Source organism: Canis lupus, chromosome 12 (genome assembly GCF_003254725.2).
Source record: "Canis lupus dingo isolate Sandy chromosome 12, ASM325472v2, whole genome shotgun sequence".
Taxonomy (NCBI): domain Eukaryota; kingdom Metazoa; phylum Chordata; class Mammalia; order Carnivora; family Canidae; genus Canis; species Canis lupus.
In genome coordinates this window covers 7,504,691-7,516,592 of record NC_064254.1, presented here as the reverse complement: position 1 = coordinate 7,516,592, position 11,902 = coordinate 7,504,691, and the positions used below count along the sequence as shown (strand labels likewise).

At 39.3% G+C, this 11,902-nt stretch overlaps 1 protein-coding gene across 6 annotated transcripts in view; it reads left to right on the top strand.

Moving 5' to 3' along the window:
• Nucleotides 1-11,902, top strand: part of BTBD9 (BTB domain containing 9) — a 409,006-nt gene that overhangs the window by 139,840 nt on the left and 257,264 nt on the right. The gene's annotated exons all lie outside the window — the stretch shown is intronic.

The window sequence follows — 11,902 nt, the reverse complement described above, 5'->3', positions numbered from 1 at the left end:
GACTGTGGGATTTGCCTAGGGACATGCAGCCAGTGAGCAGCAAATCCAGGACTAGCATCCTATTCCCCTGGCTCTGAAGCCATCGAGTAGTGTTTCCTCTACACATTTCTGCCATCTGGCCACCATTGTGCAGAACCTGTGTGGGCTGCACAGATTTGGAAGACTTATACTGTCTACTTTTTGGAGACTAATGTACATCATTGGCCAGATCCAGGAGATATGGCCACACATCAACATTGGGCTATCCTGATCTCTACCAAAAGCACAAAGAACAGAGAGAGGATTTGATTAGATTGCTACATTTCTGAAATTTAAAAAACAATTTTAAAAAGATAAAATTAAAAGGTAAATGGCAAAGTAGGAAAAATACAAAAATTATGACCAAAAGAAAAGGTCAAAATCTTTACTGTTGGCTCTTAAAAAGAATAAGATGAACAACCCAGAAGAAAAATGGGAATAGGACATGTAAGAGGAGGAATTGTGCTTATCCAATGGGAAAATATTCTGAATTATGCTCATAGTCATGGTAGTAAGGATGGAGTAAAAATTCTGTCATAGATGCCTGTCCCAGAAGAATTAGCTATAGGGATTATGATACATAAATGCGATGGAATTGTCCAACCATTAAAACGGTTTTAGGAGAATGTATGTGACACAGAAATGTTCATGGGTTGACTTGTAACAAATGGGGGAAAAAAGATACTAAAATAAGCAGTTTTCTAATTTTTTAAATGACATATGTGTATATGTACTTTTAAAAACCTGTAAGAAAATACACCAAATGTTAAGTATTTGTCATTGAATGGAGGGATTATGAATGATTACTTTCCTCTTTAAATTTTTTTACATTTTCTAAATTTTCTGTGATGTTTACTACTTTTGAAATTATAAAAAAGAAACAAGCATGTCTTATAAGAGAGATTGAGACCTCACCTTGAATCACACATTCTTTGCAGATATGCTGGTTCCCTTTGGACTTTTTTAAAAAGCTGTCTCTCCTGCTTTTCAGTTTGCAGAGTGTGTGTCTGTGGTAGGACAAAGGCCACACCAAACAGTGGGAATAGATTCAGCCTAAGAACTGGGATGTACCAAGGTACTCTGTGTGCACATTCTAGCCGGGAAAACTCATTGCCCCTCTACTGGGGGTTTCTTCATTTACAGAGTGAAGGGTTTGGTTCCTGGTTTCTAAGGCCCCTTGCCAGTCAAAAATTGGATCGCTCTGAATTTTCCCAGACTCTTCGGCAATCTGCTTTCCTTTCTATGTCCCCTTGTATCATCTCATTGATCCTCATTTGGAAGGCCAGACCCACCTTAAAATTTGACTCTGGGAAGTTTTGTAGTCTAGGGTATTTGAAAACCCCAAAACCCCAAAACCTCCATAGATACTTTCTAAACCCTTCTAGGAATTGTTTCTTCTAAGCAGTGTTTTATTCTCTGTTACAACTATCTTATATTTTGCATCCTACACCCTAGACCAGGGGTCAGCAAACTTTTCTGATAAAGGACCTACAGTAAATATTTTAGGCTCTGTGAGCTACATAGAAGTCTCTGCGACATGTTTGTCTTTTTTCTCTTTTAAATGAATCTTTTAAAAGATGTAAAATCCATTCCTCGCTCGGAGGCCCTGAGCAGGCAGGCCATAATTTGCTGACCTGTGTTCATAACTGTAGAGAAACAAGAAATTCTCTTCTCAATACCTGGAATCTGCATTATAGGACTGTTTTAAGTTGTGTGTGTGTGTGGTTTTTTTTTTTTTAATATTATGTTCTTATGTTCTTTATAGTATCCCTGAAAATACCCTAAAATCCTAGATTTGAGTGAAGACTCAAAAAGTTGACCCTCATGTTTTTTCAGCAGGGTACGTTCAGTGCTTTAAACTCTCCCTTCTAAACATAGTTAAGACCACAGCTTTTATAATCATATGGACATGGGTTTGGTCCCAACTTGATCATTTTTCCCCTATGGCCTTTCAGGTTAGTTAGCCATGCTGAGCCTTAGCCTCCTTAGCTCTAGAATGAGGGCAGTAAAACCTGCATGTGTCAAAGGAAATCAGGCTTATAATACAGTTTTGGTATAGCTCTTGGCACTCTTTGAGATTACTCAGTTGGTATGGGATATTATTATCCCTTTGTTTTTAAATGTTTAAATTATTTTGTAAATTCCAGTATAATTAACATACAGTATTAGTTTCAGGCGTATGATAGCGATTCAAAAATTCTATGCATTATTCAGTGCTCATCTTGATAAGTGTTCTCTAATCCCCTCATCTGTTTCACCCATCCCCCATCCACCACCCCTCTAGTGACCATCAATTTGTTCTCTATATTTAAGAGTCTTTTTGGTTTGTCTCTTTTTTTGTTGTTCATTTGTTTTGTTTCTTAAATTCTACATATGAGTGAAATCATGCTGTTTTATCTTTCTTTGATTTATTTCACCTAGCATTAAATTCCCTAGGTCCATCCATGTTGTTGCAAATGGCAAGATTTCATTCTTTTTTATGGCTGAGTCCATTGTATAAATATACCACATCTTTATACATTCATCCATCAATGGACATTTAGTTCTTTCTATAATTTAGCTATAGTAAATAATGTGGCAATATTCATAGGGGTGAATATATCTTTCCAAATTAGTGTTTTTTTATTCTTTGGGTAAATACCCAGTAGATCATATGGTAACTCTATTTTCAATTTTATGAGGATCCCCCTCCACACACAGTGTTCTCTACCATGGCTGCACCAATTTGCATTCCCATGAACAGTGCACGAGGGTCCCTTTTTCTCCACAACACTTGTTGTTTCTTATGTTTTGATTTTAGCCATTCTCACAGGTGTGAAATCATGTCTCATTTGCATTTCCCTGATGATGAGTGATGTTAAGTATCTTTACATGTGTCTGTTGGCCATCTGTATGTCTCCTTTGGAGAAATGTCTGTGTCTTCTGCCCATTTAAATTGGATTATTTATTTTGGGGGGTTGAGTTGTATAAGTTCTTTATATATTTTATGGTTTTTTTTGTTTTTTTTTATTTTTATTTTTTTAAAGATTTTATTTATTTATTCATGAGAGACAGAGACAGAGAGAAGCAGAGACACAGGCAGAGGGAGAAGCAGGCTCCATGCAGGGAGCCCAACGTGGGACTCAATCCCGGGTCTCCAGGATCAGGCCCTGGGCTGAAAGCGGCACTAAACTGCTGCGCCACCAGGGCTGCCCCCTCTTTATGTATTTTGGATATTAATAGTCCGTTTTTGTTTTAAAAGGATGTTCAATGTTCTTCTTCCAGAACTAATTACAATCTCAAATAGTAGTCAATCCCACGAAGTGTTTCCATGACTCTAACTCACATCTTGTCTACTCTAGGACTCATCGTCCTAGTCTACTGAACCTGTAGTACATTTCTTTCTATTTAATCCTCATTAGACATAAAAAAAAAAAGAAAAGAAAACAACCAGTAATGACCTCCTGAAGAATGAAAATAAAATACATCCTCATCAATTCTAGTTCTGTTAACCTTTGTCATAAGTCTGATTTCTCTACGCACTAGTTATTTTTATGTTTCATCTTTACCCTTCCTTTGCCCTTCTGCAGTTGAAGAGCAAAGAGCTGGGCATAATATCCTAAACAACGATTTCATCATCATTTCATTCATCCGTTCAGTAAGTATTTATAGAATGCTTGCAATGCACTGAACACTATGCCTCGAGCTGGCCATATAGCAATGAACAAGACCAAGTCTCAGCCCTGTGCACCTTACATTCTAGCAGGAGAGGTAGACAAATGAGGTGTCAATAAATAAATATGATACTTGCTGGTTGTGTTTTGAAGGAATTGGAATGGGGTAATGAGCTAGTAAGTGACTGAGTTTAGGGAAGGGACACTTGGGGAGTGAGATGGTCAGGGAAAGCCCCTCTAACAAAGTCATTTGAGCTGAGACTTAAATGATCAGAAGTTGGCCATGCCGAGAGCTAAGAGAAGAGTATTGCAAGCTAGTGAATAGCCATGGTAAAGGTTGTGAAGTGGGAACTAGCTTGGGGTGTTTGAGGAGCAGAAAAAAAAAACATGTATGTCTGAAATCTGGTGATGGTCTGGTCTGCAGGGTGTTGGGAGAAGGTGTGGCTAGAAATGAGAACAGAGAGGAAGGCAGAAGCCAGAAACCATAGGCTTTGGTGTATGGAATTTACTCTAAAAATCCATTGGAGAGTTTCAACCAGAGAATGGAGAAACGTGGTATATATTTTTGAAAGATCACTCTAGCTGCTGTAAGAATGCACTATAAAGGGGACAGGAAGTTAGGGAGGCAAGGAGAAGCAAACACTGAGAATGAGGAAGGAACTGCCAGTGAGGTAGGAATTAAAAAAGAGAATGTTCATGGAAGCCTGAAGAAGACAGTCTTTCAGTAAGGGCAGAGGGGATATGGGAGTGGGCAGTAGATGCTACATAAGACAGATAAGAATAGAAAATTAACTAGTTGATCTAGCAAAATGGAACTTATTGTTGACTTTGCTAAGAACCAATTGAGTAGAGTCATGGGAGAAAATGGAGGGGGAGGTAACAGGATAGCCATACACACAGAAGATGAAAGCAGAAAGTATTACCAGGAGGGGAAGCAGAGAAGTGGCAAAGAGGCTGGAGGGGGCTCAGGGTCCAGGGAGGATGATACCAACGTGTTTGTATGTAAATTAGAATGATTCCACAGGAAGGGACGATTTGATAATGCAGGAGAGTGGATCTTTGCAGGGGCCAAGTGAGAGAAGGGCTGGGACCTCATACTCAAGTGGAAGATTGGCTTTGGGTAGGGATTAGGTTCCATCTTCCAATAGCAGAGGCAGAGTATGCATAGAAGAGATACACACAAGTAGACTGAAAGAGGCAAAAATGGAAGAATTTCCTTCATGTTCACAATCCTTGTGCTTTGTTGGGTCTTTGTGGTGTGTTATGGCCCTCTAGATTTTTTTCTTTTTTTGGTGCTGTTATGCTGATTTATTTGTGCAATATATTTCTTTTCTCCTTCTGCAGGCCATGTGTCTTACATACAGATCTGTTTACATGTCTGTTTCTCCCACTAAACTGGCATCTCTTCAAAGAGAGTGGTTATCTTTGTATCTCTAGACACAGCTCACTGTTTGGCAAGAACTCAGTTGAAGCAATGACAGCTCCATCAGTACAAAGGACTCATGTAGCAGCTACACAAACATGCAGTAGAAAGGAAAGTAATTCAAGAGCATGAATAACATTTAGTGTTTATATTATTTAGAAGAATGAATATATCTTTTTTTTTTTTAAGTTGAATGAATTATTACTGATAACCAGAACTGGGGAGTGCTAAGGGTAAAAAAGGAACCACCTCACAACCTCTTGGAAGGATGTGGGATTTTAACAGCCTTTTTGGATAGGGATGAGTTAGTGTCTGGCATGCCATGCTAGAAAACACTGGTCGAAAACATAGGTTCAGGAGAAAGTGAAACTCAGACTTTTATGAGGAAGAGCAAATCCCACTATGGTCAGTTGTTTGAGGGGATCTCAGGAGCAAGGAGGTTGTATGATAAGAACAAGATAAATGTTGAAGAGAAATGGGCCAAGCAGATTTGTGCTGAAATGAGTGAGAACAACTTTATAGAAAGTTTCGGTTTAGCGTGCAAAGCTCTTTCCCAAATGCCTTCTGCTTGGATTGAGAGAAAAAACTACAACAAAACAAAATAGTTAACTTTCCCCTTCAACATTACATAGCACATCCTCAATGAAACATGACTTTCTGAGTTACAAGCTGCCCCTGCAAAGATGCTGGTTGTAAGAGCATAATCCAATGCATGCCCTGAAATTAATGTTCCATGGGTGCTCCAGATTTGTGTGACGTACTGTAAGTTATATCCAACCCAACTTTAAACCGGCTGCATTAAGTATCATAAAATGAGTTGGCCTGAAAGGAACCATCTGAATAAAGAAGCTTTTATGCCTTTATAACTCCTTACTGCATGACCCCAGGTCACTACCCTTGATACTGGGTGCTTCCTCTCTCACTTTTCACTCTCTTGCCTTTGTTGGGTGGGAGGTCTCCACACCAGGCTTTCTTTCTCTTTTTGGCTGCTAGATGCTAGCAAATGGTGCTGCCATCCCATTGTAGCTGAAAGATATAGGCAGTGGCCTCTCCATCATATCTCTCCCCCTCCCAGAGGCCCGTGGGGTATCAGCGGAAGAAAGGTCACAATCAGAGCTGCCTACTCCACAAAGCTCATTTCCTCCAGACTCATGAAAATGCCATCTTCATCTTTCCCCTGGATTTTTACTTTTCAAAACACTTTCCGATGTGCGGCTTCATTTTATTTTACATTAAACTGACAACATAACATCTCACCAGGTATCTGCTGGGAATACAATTCTGCCCTCGCTGTGCCGTGCCATCTTGCTATTCTGTCTTTGTTACTTAGCTTGCATTCAGAAAGGAATTAATTTGAATTACACAATGCTGTGGTTGTCTCCTTAAAGAAAGCTAGATTCTTGTACACCTTGGGAAAGTATCTATCTGTGAACATATTCAAATCTTCTGGGTTATGTGCCATTCCTCTTTTCTCCTCTTTCTCTTTCACATCATCATGGGGTCCCCTGAAGTTAGAGCTAAATCTTGTTTTGCAATCCTCCACCCAATGGGATTGTACTCAAGGAGCCTATGGCTTCTGTCTTTCGTTTCCTTTTACCTGAGAGAAGTTGATATAAGTGGAAAGGCATTTTCTAAACATAGGGCTACTGCCATAAAAGAAGAGGCTTTTTACTCTGCTGAAGGTGCTCAGGAGTTAGCTTACTCCTCCAGGCGGATTTGGAACAAGCTTGGATTTAGAAATTAAGTTTCTTGTTCTGGGTGTGTTGATTGAGTGGTCATGGCAACATCCGTGGCCTAGTCACACAGATGTGGTCCAGAAAGAGAGTATTGCCTTGTACAGCAGTGATTCAAGCCTGGATCTGGATTTTTAAATGTTGGAAGATTTTAAATAAATGGGATTTTTTTCCTCCAAAGATTTTAAAAACTTTGCCATGGTGTTGTTAATTTAATCACTACCTCAAATTTGTCACATAGCCAATTTGTGTTTTTACTAACATGAAGGACAGTATTATTTTTATGCTTTCTCCTTTCTGTCTTTCTACTTTTTCCCATCTACACTGTGGGTTATCAGATAAACTTAAATAGGAAGGTCAATACCGGGTTAACTAGAGTTTAAGTAATGCTGTGAGTAGGAAGCTGGGTAGAATGAGAGTAGGGACTGGATGGGTTGTGTGTCTGAACGCTGGTCAGTTTGATATGTTCCACATTGGACCCCTGTTGTTTTCTACTTACCCTTTATGGCTTATTTGGAAACTATCTCATAGGCAGAACAAAGCTCAGCAAAATCTCTACTCTTGCAGTTTGGCTTGTGTTCTTGAGGTTTCCATCTGATAACAGTATAGTTTAGAGAGAACTTTTCAAGCTTTTTTTGAACTCCTGAGACTCTTATTTTGTCTTTGCCTGCAGCCAAGATAATTGAAGCTTAGTCAGTCTGTTTCAGGGGCACATCTTCAGGTAGAATGTGGTATAGTTTGGGATGTTTAGATAGACCAAAGGGATTGCAACTTGTAGCTCTTCCTAGAGCTATAATTCTGGTTGTGTGTATGATGAAAATGAAATGGAATTTTAGCCCACAAGACATACTAAGGCAATTTAGTCATTATTCGGTAGCAGCCTCTCTTGTAATTTCCAAAGCCTCCTCAGATTTTTGATATGGTAATTGTTCATTCCCTTCTTCAAGGAAAACAGGATCCCTCAGCCCTTCCCTGCAATTGCTGAAATGGATTCATACAGAGTTTGAAGGTGAGTGAAGTAGGTGAGAGGCCATCCAGAAGCCAAGAACTGCCATTTCTTCCATTCTTAGTTCTTCTGCTTTGTCCACATTTCTCCCAGTGAAGACAGAGTTGAATTCAATGATGCAGAAAGGAGAGAGAGTGGTTGTACAGGAATGATGAAGTTTGGTACCTTCCTCACTGCCAACCATATAATTTTCTTTAAAAAATGAGAGGATACAGACAGCCAAATCATACTAATAGACCACTTACCAACATCCACAAGCCCAGGGATGCCTAAAAGACCAGTAAATGGAGGTGTCAGATGATATATGTGGGTAAATTAATATGATATTCAAATCAAGAAAGTAAAAACAAAGTATTTCAGGGATGGTAAAGCTCACCAAAGCACAGTACTCACAAATATCTAGCCTTCCTCTGCATACCCCTCTGTCAAGTACGAACCCACCCAAGCAGACACTGACAGACATTGTGAACCTCTGCTCCCTCCCTGGTAGAAGGCATTTGAGGGGACAGAGAGGGAGCAGCATATTGACCACGTGCTGTTTCCTCTTAGGCACCTGCATGTACCTTTGTCCCACCTCATGCTGCACAGCATCCCTGTGCAGCAAGGCTCTTCTCGTGTTTACTGAGGAAGAAACTGGAGCTCAGAGAAGTCACGCCATTTTTTGAAAAGGGGGGAAAAAAAGTGGTGGGACCAGATTTTGAAACCAGGTCTGACTCCATGACCTTAAGCAGATCCTTTTTCTACTAAACTGTGCTGCCTCACCAAAAACTATGGGCTTCTTCACCTGACGTATTTGTAGCATGTTTACTCTTCAGTTTGAGTCAAGTGAGTGATTCTTAAATGACTCCAGGATAAGGGGACCTCCGGTGGAGGCTTTATAAAAAACAAATATCCCCAGTTAGTATTGCTTTCATCTTCACTTTCTTAACTAAAATCAGCATTGATTCTTTTTTATTCCCTAATAGTATTAAAATATGATAACATTAGGGTGACAGAAAATAAAATCGGCAGATATAGATACTGCCTAGGAGATCAGTAAAATGTGAGAATTGGCAACAGTTAAAGTAGGTCTTATCTAAAAAGTATGAACATAAATACAAAGCACAGGCTTTAAAAGCATTTCATATAAAGATAACTCTATGTGCTAGACAGGGTTTTTTTAAGGTGTAAAGGAAATACAATCTTGCTTCTGAGCACCTTTTTATAAGCATGATTCTGCCCCTGGCATGTCCTGTAGATGAGTTAGCTCTTATAAAAGAAGCCATGTCTATTTAGTTTTATTCAGACTTTAGATCTAGCATATAGTAGGTACTCAGGAAGGATTATGTTAGGGACTCAATGTTCATCTTCCTAAAATTCATACATTGAAGTCGTAACTCCCAATGTGGTGGTATTTGGAGGTGGGACCTTTGTTGATAATTAGGTTTAGATGAGGTGGTGAGGGTGAGGCCCCTATGTTGTGATTAATGTCCTCATTTAAAATTAAAAAACAAAACAAAACAGGAGAGACAAGAGATCTCTGTTTTTCTCTCTCACCACATGAGCACACAGCAAGAAGGTGGCTAGTGGCAATCAGGAAGAGAGCTCTTGCCAGGAACCAGATTAGTTAGCACCTCAGTCTCGGGCTTGCCAGCCTCCAGGACAGTGAGAAATAAACATCTTTATATAAGCTACCTAGTCTGTGGTACCTTGTTAAAACAGCAAAGCTAAGACTGGCTAGTGGAAATGATTCTGAAATCAGCGTTTAAAAAAATGTTGCCATCTTTCCAGGACTTTATTTGGCTTCTGTTCCTTTTATGTCTGAATGGCTGTACTGTCCTCTAATTTTGACTGCCATCCTCAGTGATAAGAGGAAGAAAGCACGGATTAAGATTTCTCTTTTCCTTTCTCCAACTTCTGCCTCATTTCCATTTTCGGTTAGGAAAGACATCTGTCTTTGTCTATCCGTCCCCTCTCAACCCTTATTAATCATCTGCAAACCCCACCCATTCCATCCCAGGTGTCCTCTCACTCACACCTGAACAGCATTGGCAGGACCCTTCCTAGTGCTGCTCTACCCTCCTTGGGTGTATTTAAAAATCAGTTAATGAAAGTTTCTATTTAAAAGCTCCAAGGGAAAATTAGGTAGAGTAATAACATTTTCATATGATTATTTGCCATATTGGCATTGAGGCAGAGAAATCTGTTAGAAAAACTGTTTGCTCTTTTCCCATGTGTCCATAATAATATAGAGCTGGATATGCTGTCTCTATTCTGAAGCTGTCATGTGTTGTAATAACTGGTTTAACACTTATTATCTTTTTTAATGCAAAGAGGAAATTGTCAGAGTTCACAACAGTAAAATAGATCCTTTGTTATTTGTATTATTTTCTCTTGAAAGTAGATTTTACTCTCTTTGCCTTGATAAAATTGGAGTTTATGTGGTAAAAGATGATGGCATGACATGAAATGCCAGGATTTGGGCAGTATCAGAGCAGAGCAGGATTCAGATGAAGCTTTAATTGGTTATTTTTAGAACCAATGTTTATAGACAAAGCTGTCAACTCAAATCATAGCCTAACCTCATAGGATCTTGGTGCTGTATCAGAATAATTATTCATCAATGACTTTAATGTATCTTCCTGGAGTGACTAAAAGCATCCTTTCCATGCTGGTTCCTGAGCACATATCACACATCCTGGTTTTACTCAGGCCTGTGTTCATGTATTGTAGGGGTAGGAGGAGGGAAGATGTATCCTCACTGGTACACTAAATTATGCTTTTAATTTTATATCCCTGGGAGGAATTTGTGATCAGATTATTCTGGACTTTGTACTGGCTTTGAAAACAATTTCTGAGGTGCCGAATGGTTAAGCTTAAAAACTAGTTTCATTGACTTTTAATGAACCTTTGATATTCAGCAGTTAGATTAAACAGAGTGAAAAACACAATGGCAATCCCAACTTAATTTTCTACAGCCTTTCAAATGGACGTTTGGGTTATGGAATGGACATTTTCAAACTTGCTTGGCATTTTACATTCTTTGAAAAGTTAGAGAAAGGAGCTGCTGGTTGGAGTTCTGTCATAGGATGGGCTAGGGATGAGACCACTGAATTTGAGCCATTGTGTTTCTGGGCCTGGCTCTGCCACTGGCTCTCCCAAGGACCTGAACAGAGTGTCTCTGTACTTTTTAGAAGTCTGTTTTCTCTTTCACAAATTTCAGTGGTTGAGCTAGATCCTGTCTCAGGTCTTTTCTCTGCCTTAATAACTGTTGGTGATTTCCAGTGGCAAGAGTGGCAGCAGCTTTTGGGCAGGAAGCAGCAGGGACCCAGGAGATGAGGGCCGCACTAGACTTCCAAGAGCCCAGCAGTGCCCTCAGTGTGCAATAACTTCATTCGGAGCAAGCAACAAATATTAAAAGCCTATAGAGAAGGGACTGTGCCTGGTGCTGTGGGGCAGGATGAAAAAACAAAAACATAGTTGATTTGATGGAGAAGTGAGAGCTAAAGGCACAGAATAGACATTGATGAATCAAGACAGCACATGTTGTGTCAGATGAGTTCTTTCTGTAGCAAAGGTTATGAGCAGGAATTGAGATACTTGGGGAAGCCCTCCTGGACTCAGAGCTATGGAACAGGAGCAGGCCATGTGCAGGCAAGGGTAGAAGCTGGTTCATGGGAAACAGAGTCACAGACTTTTGGGCAAAGACTGCAAGGGCAGCCTAAGGATTAGGCTGAATTTTTTCCTTTTAAATGTAACCATTACTGGGAGATCTTTCTGAGAATAAAGGTATTACTGTTATGGAAAATTTGGATACTAAAAAAATATCATAAGGAAGTGAAAATCATCCATAACCTCATAATCTGTAGATCACCATTTTAATCTTTGATTTATTTCTTTTTGGTCATATGTCTGTGCATGTATTTTACAAATGAACTTCAGATCATATTATTTATATTTTATGTCCTTTTTTTACTTAATATTTTATTACTTTTCCCTACATTATTAAATATTCCTGTAAGTTTTTCAGGACTGTATATCATTTCATTATGCAGAGATACTATAATTTTTTTCTTGTATTGAAGCACAT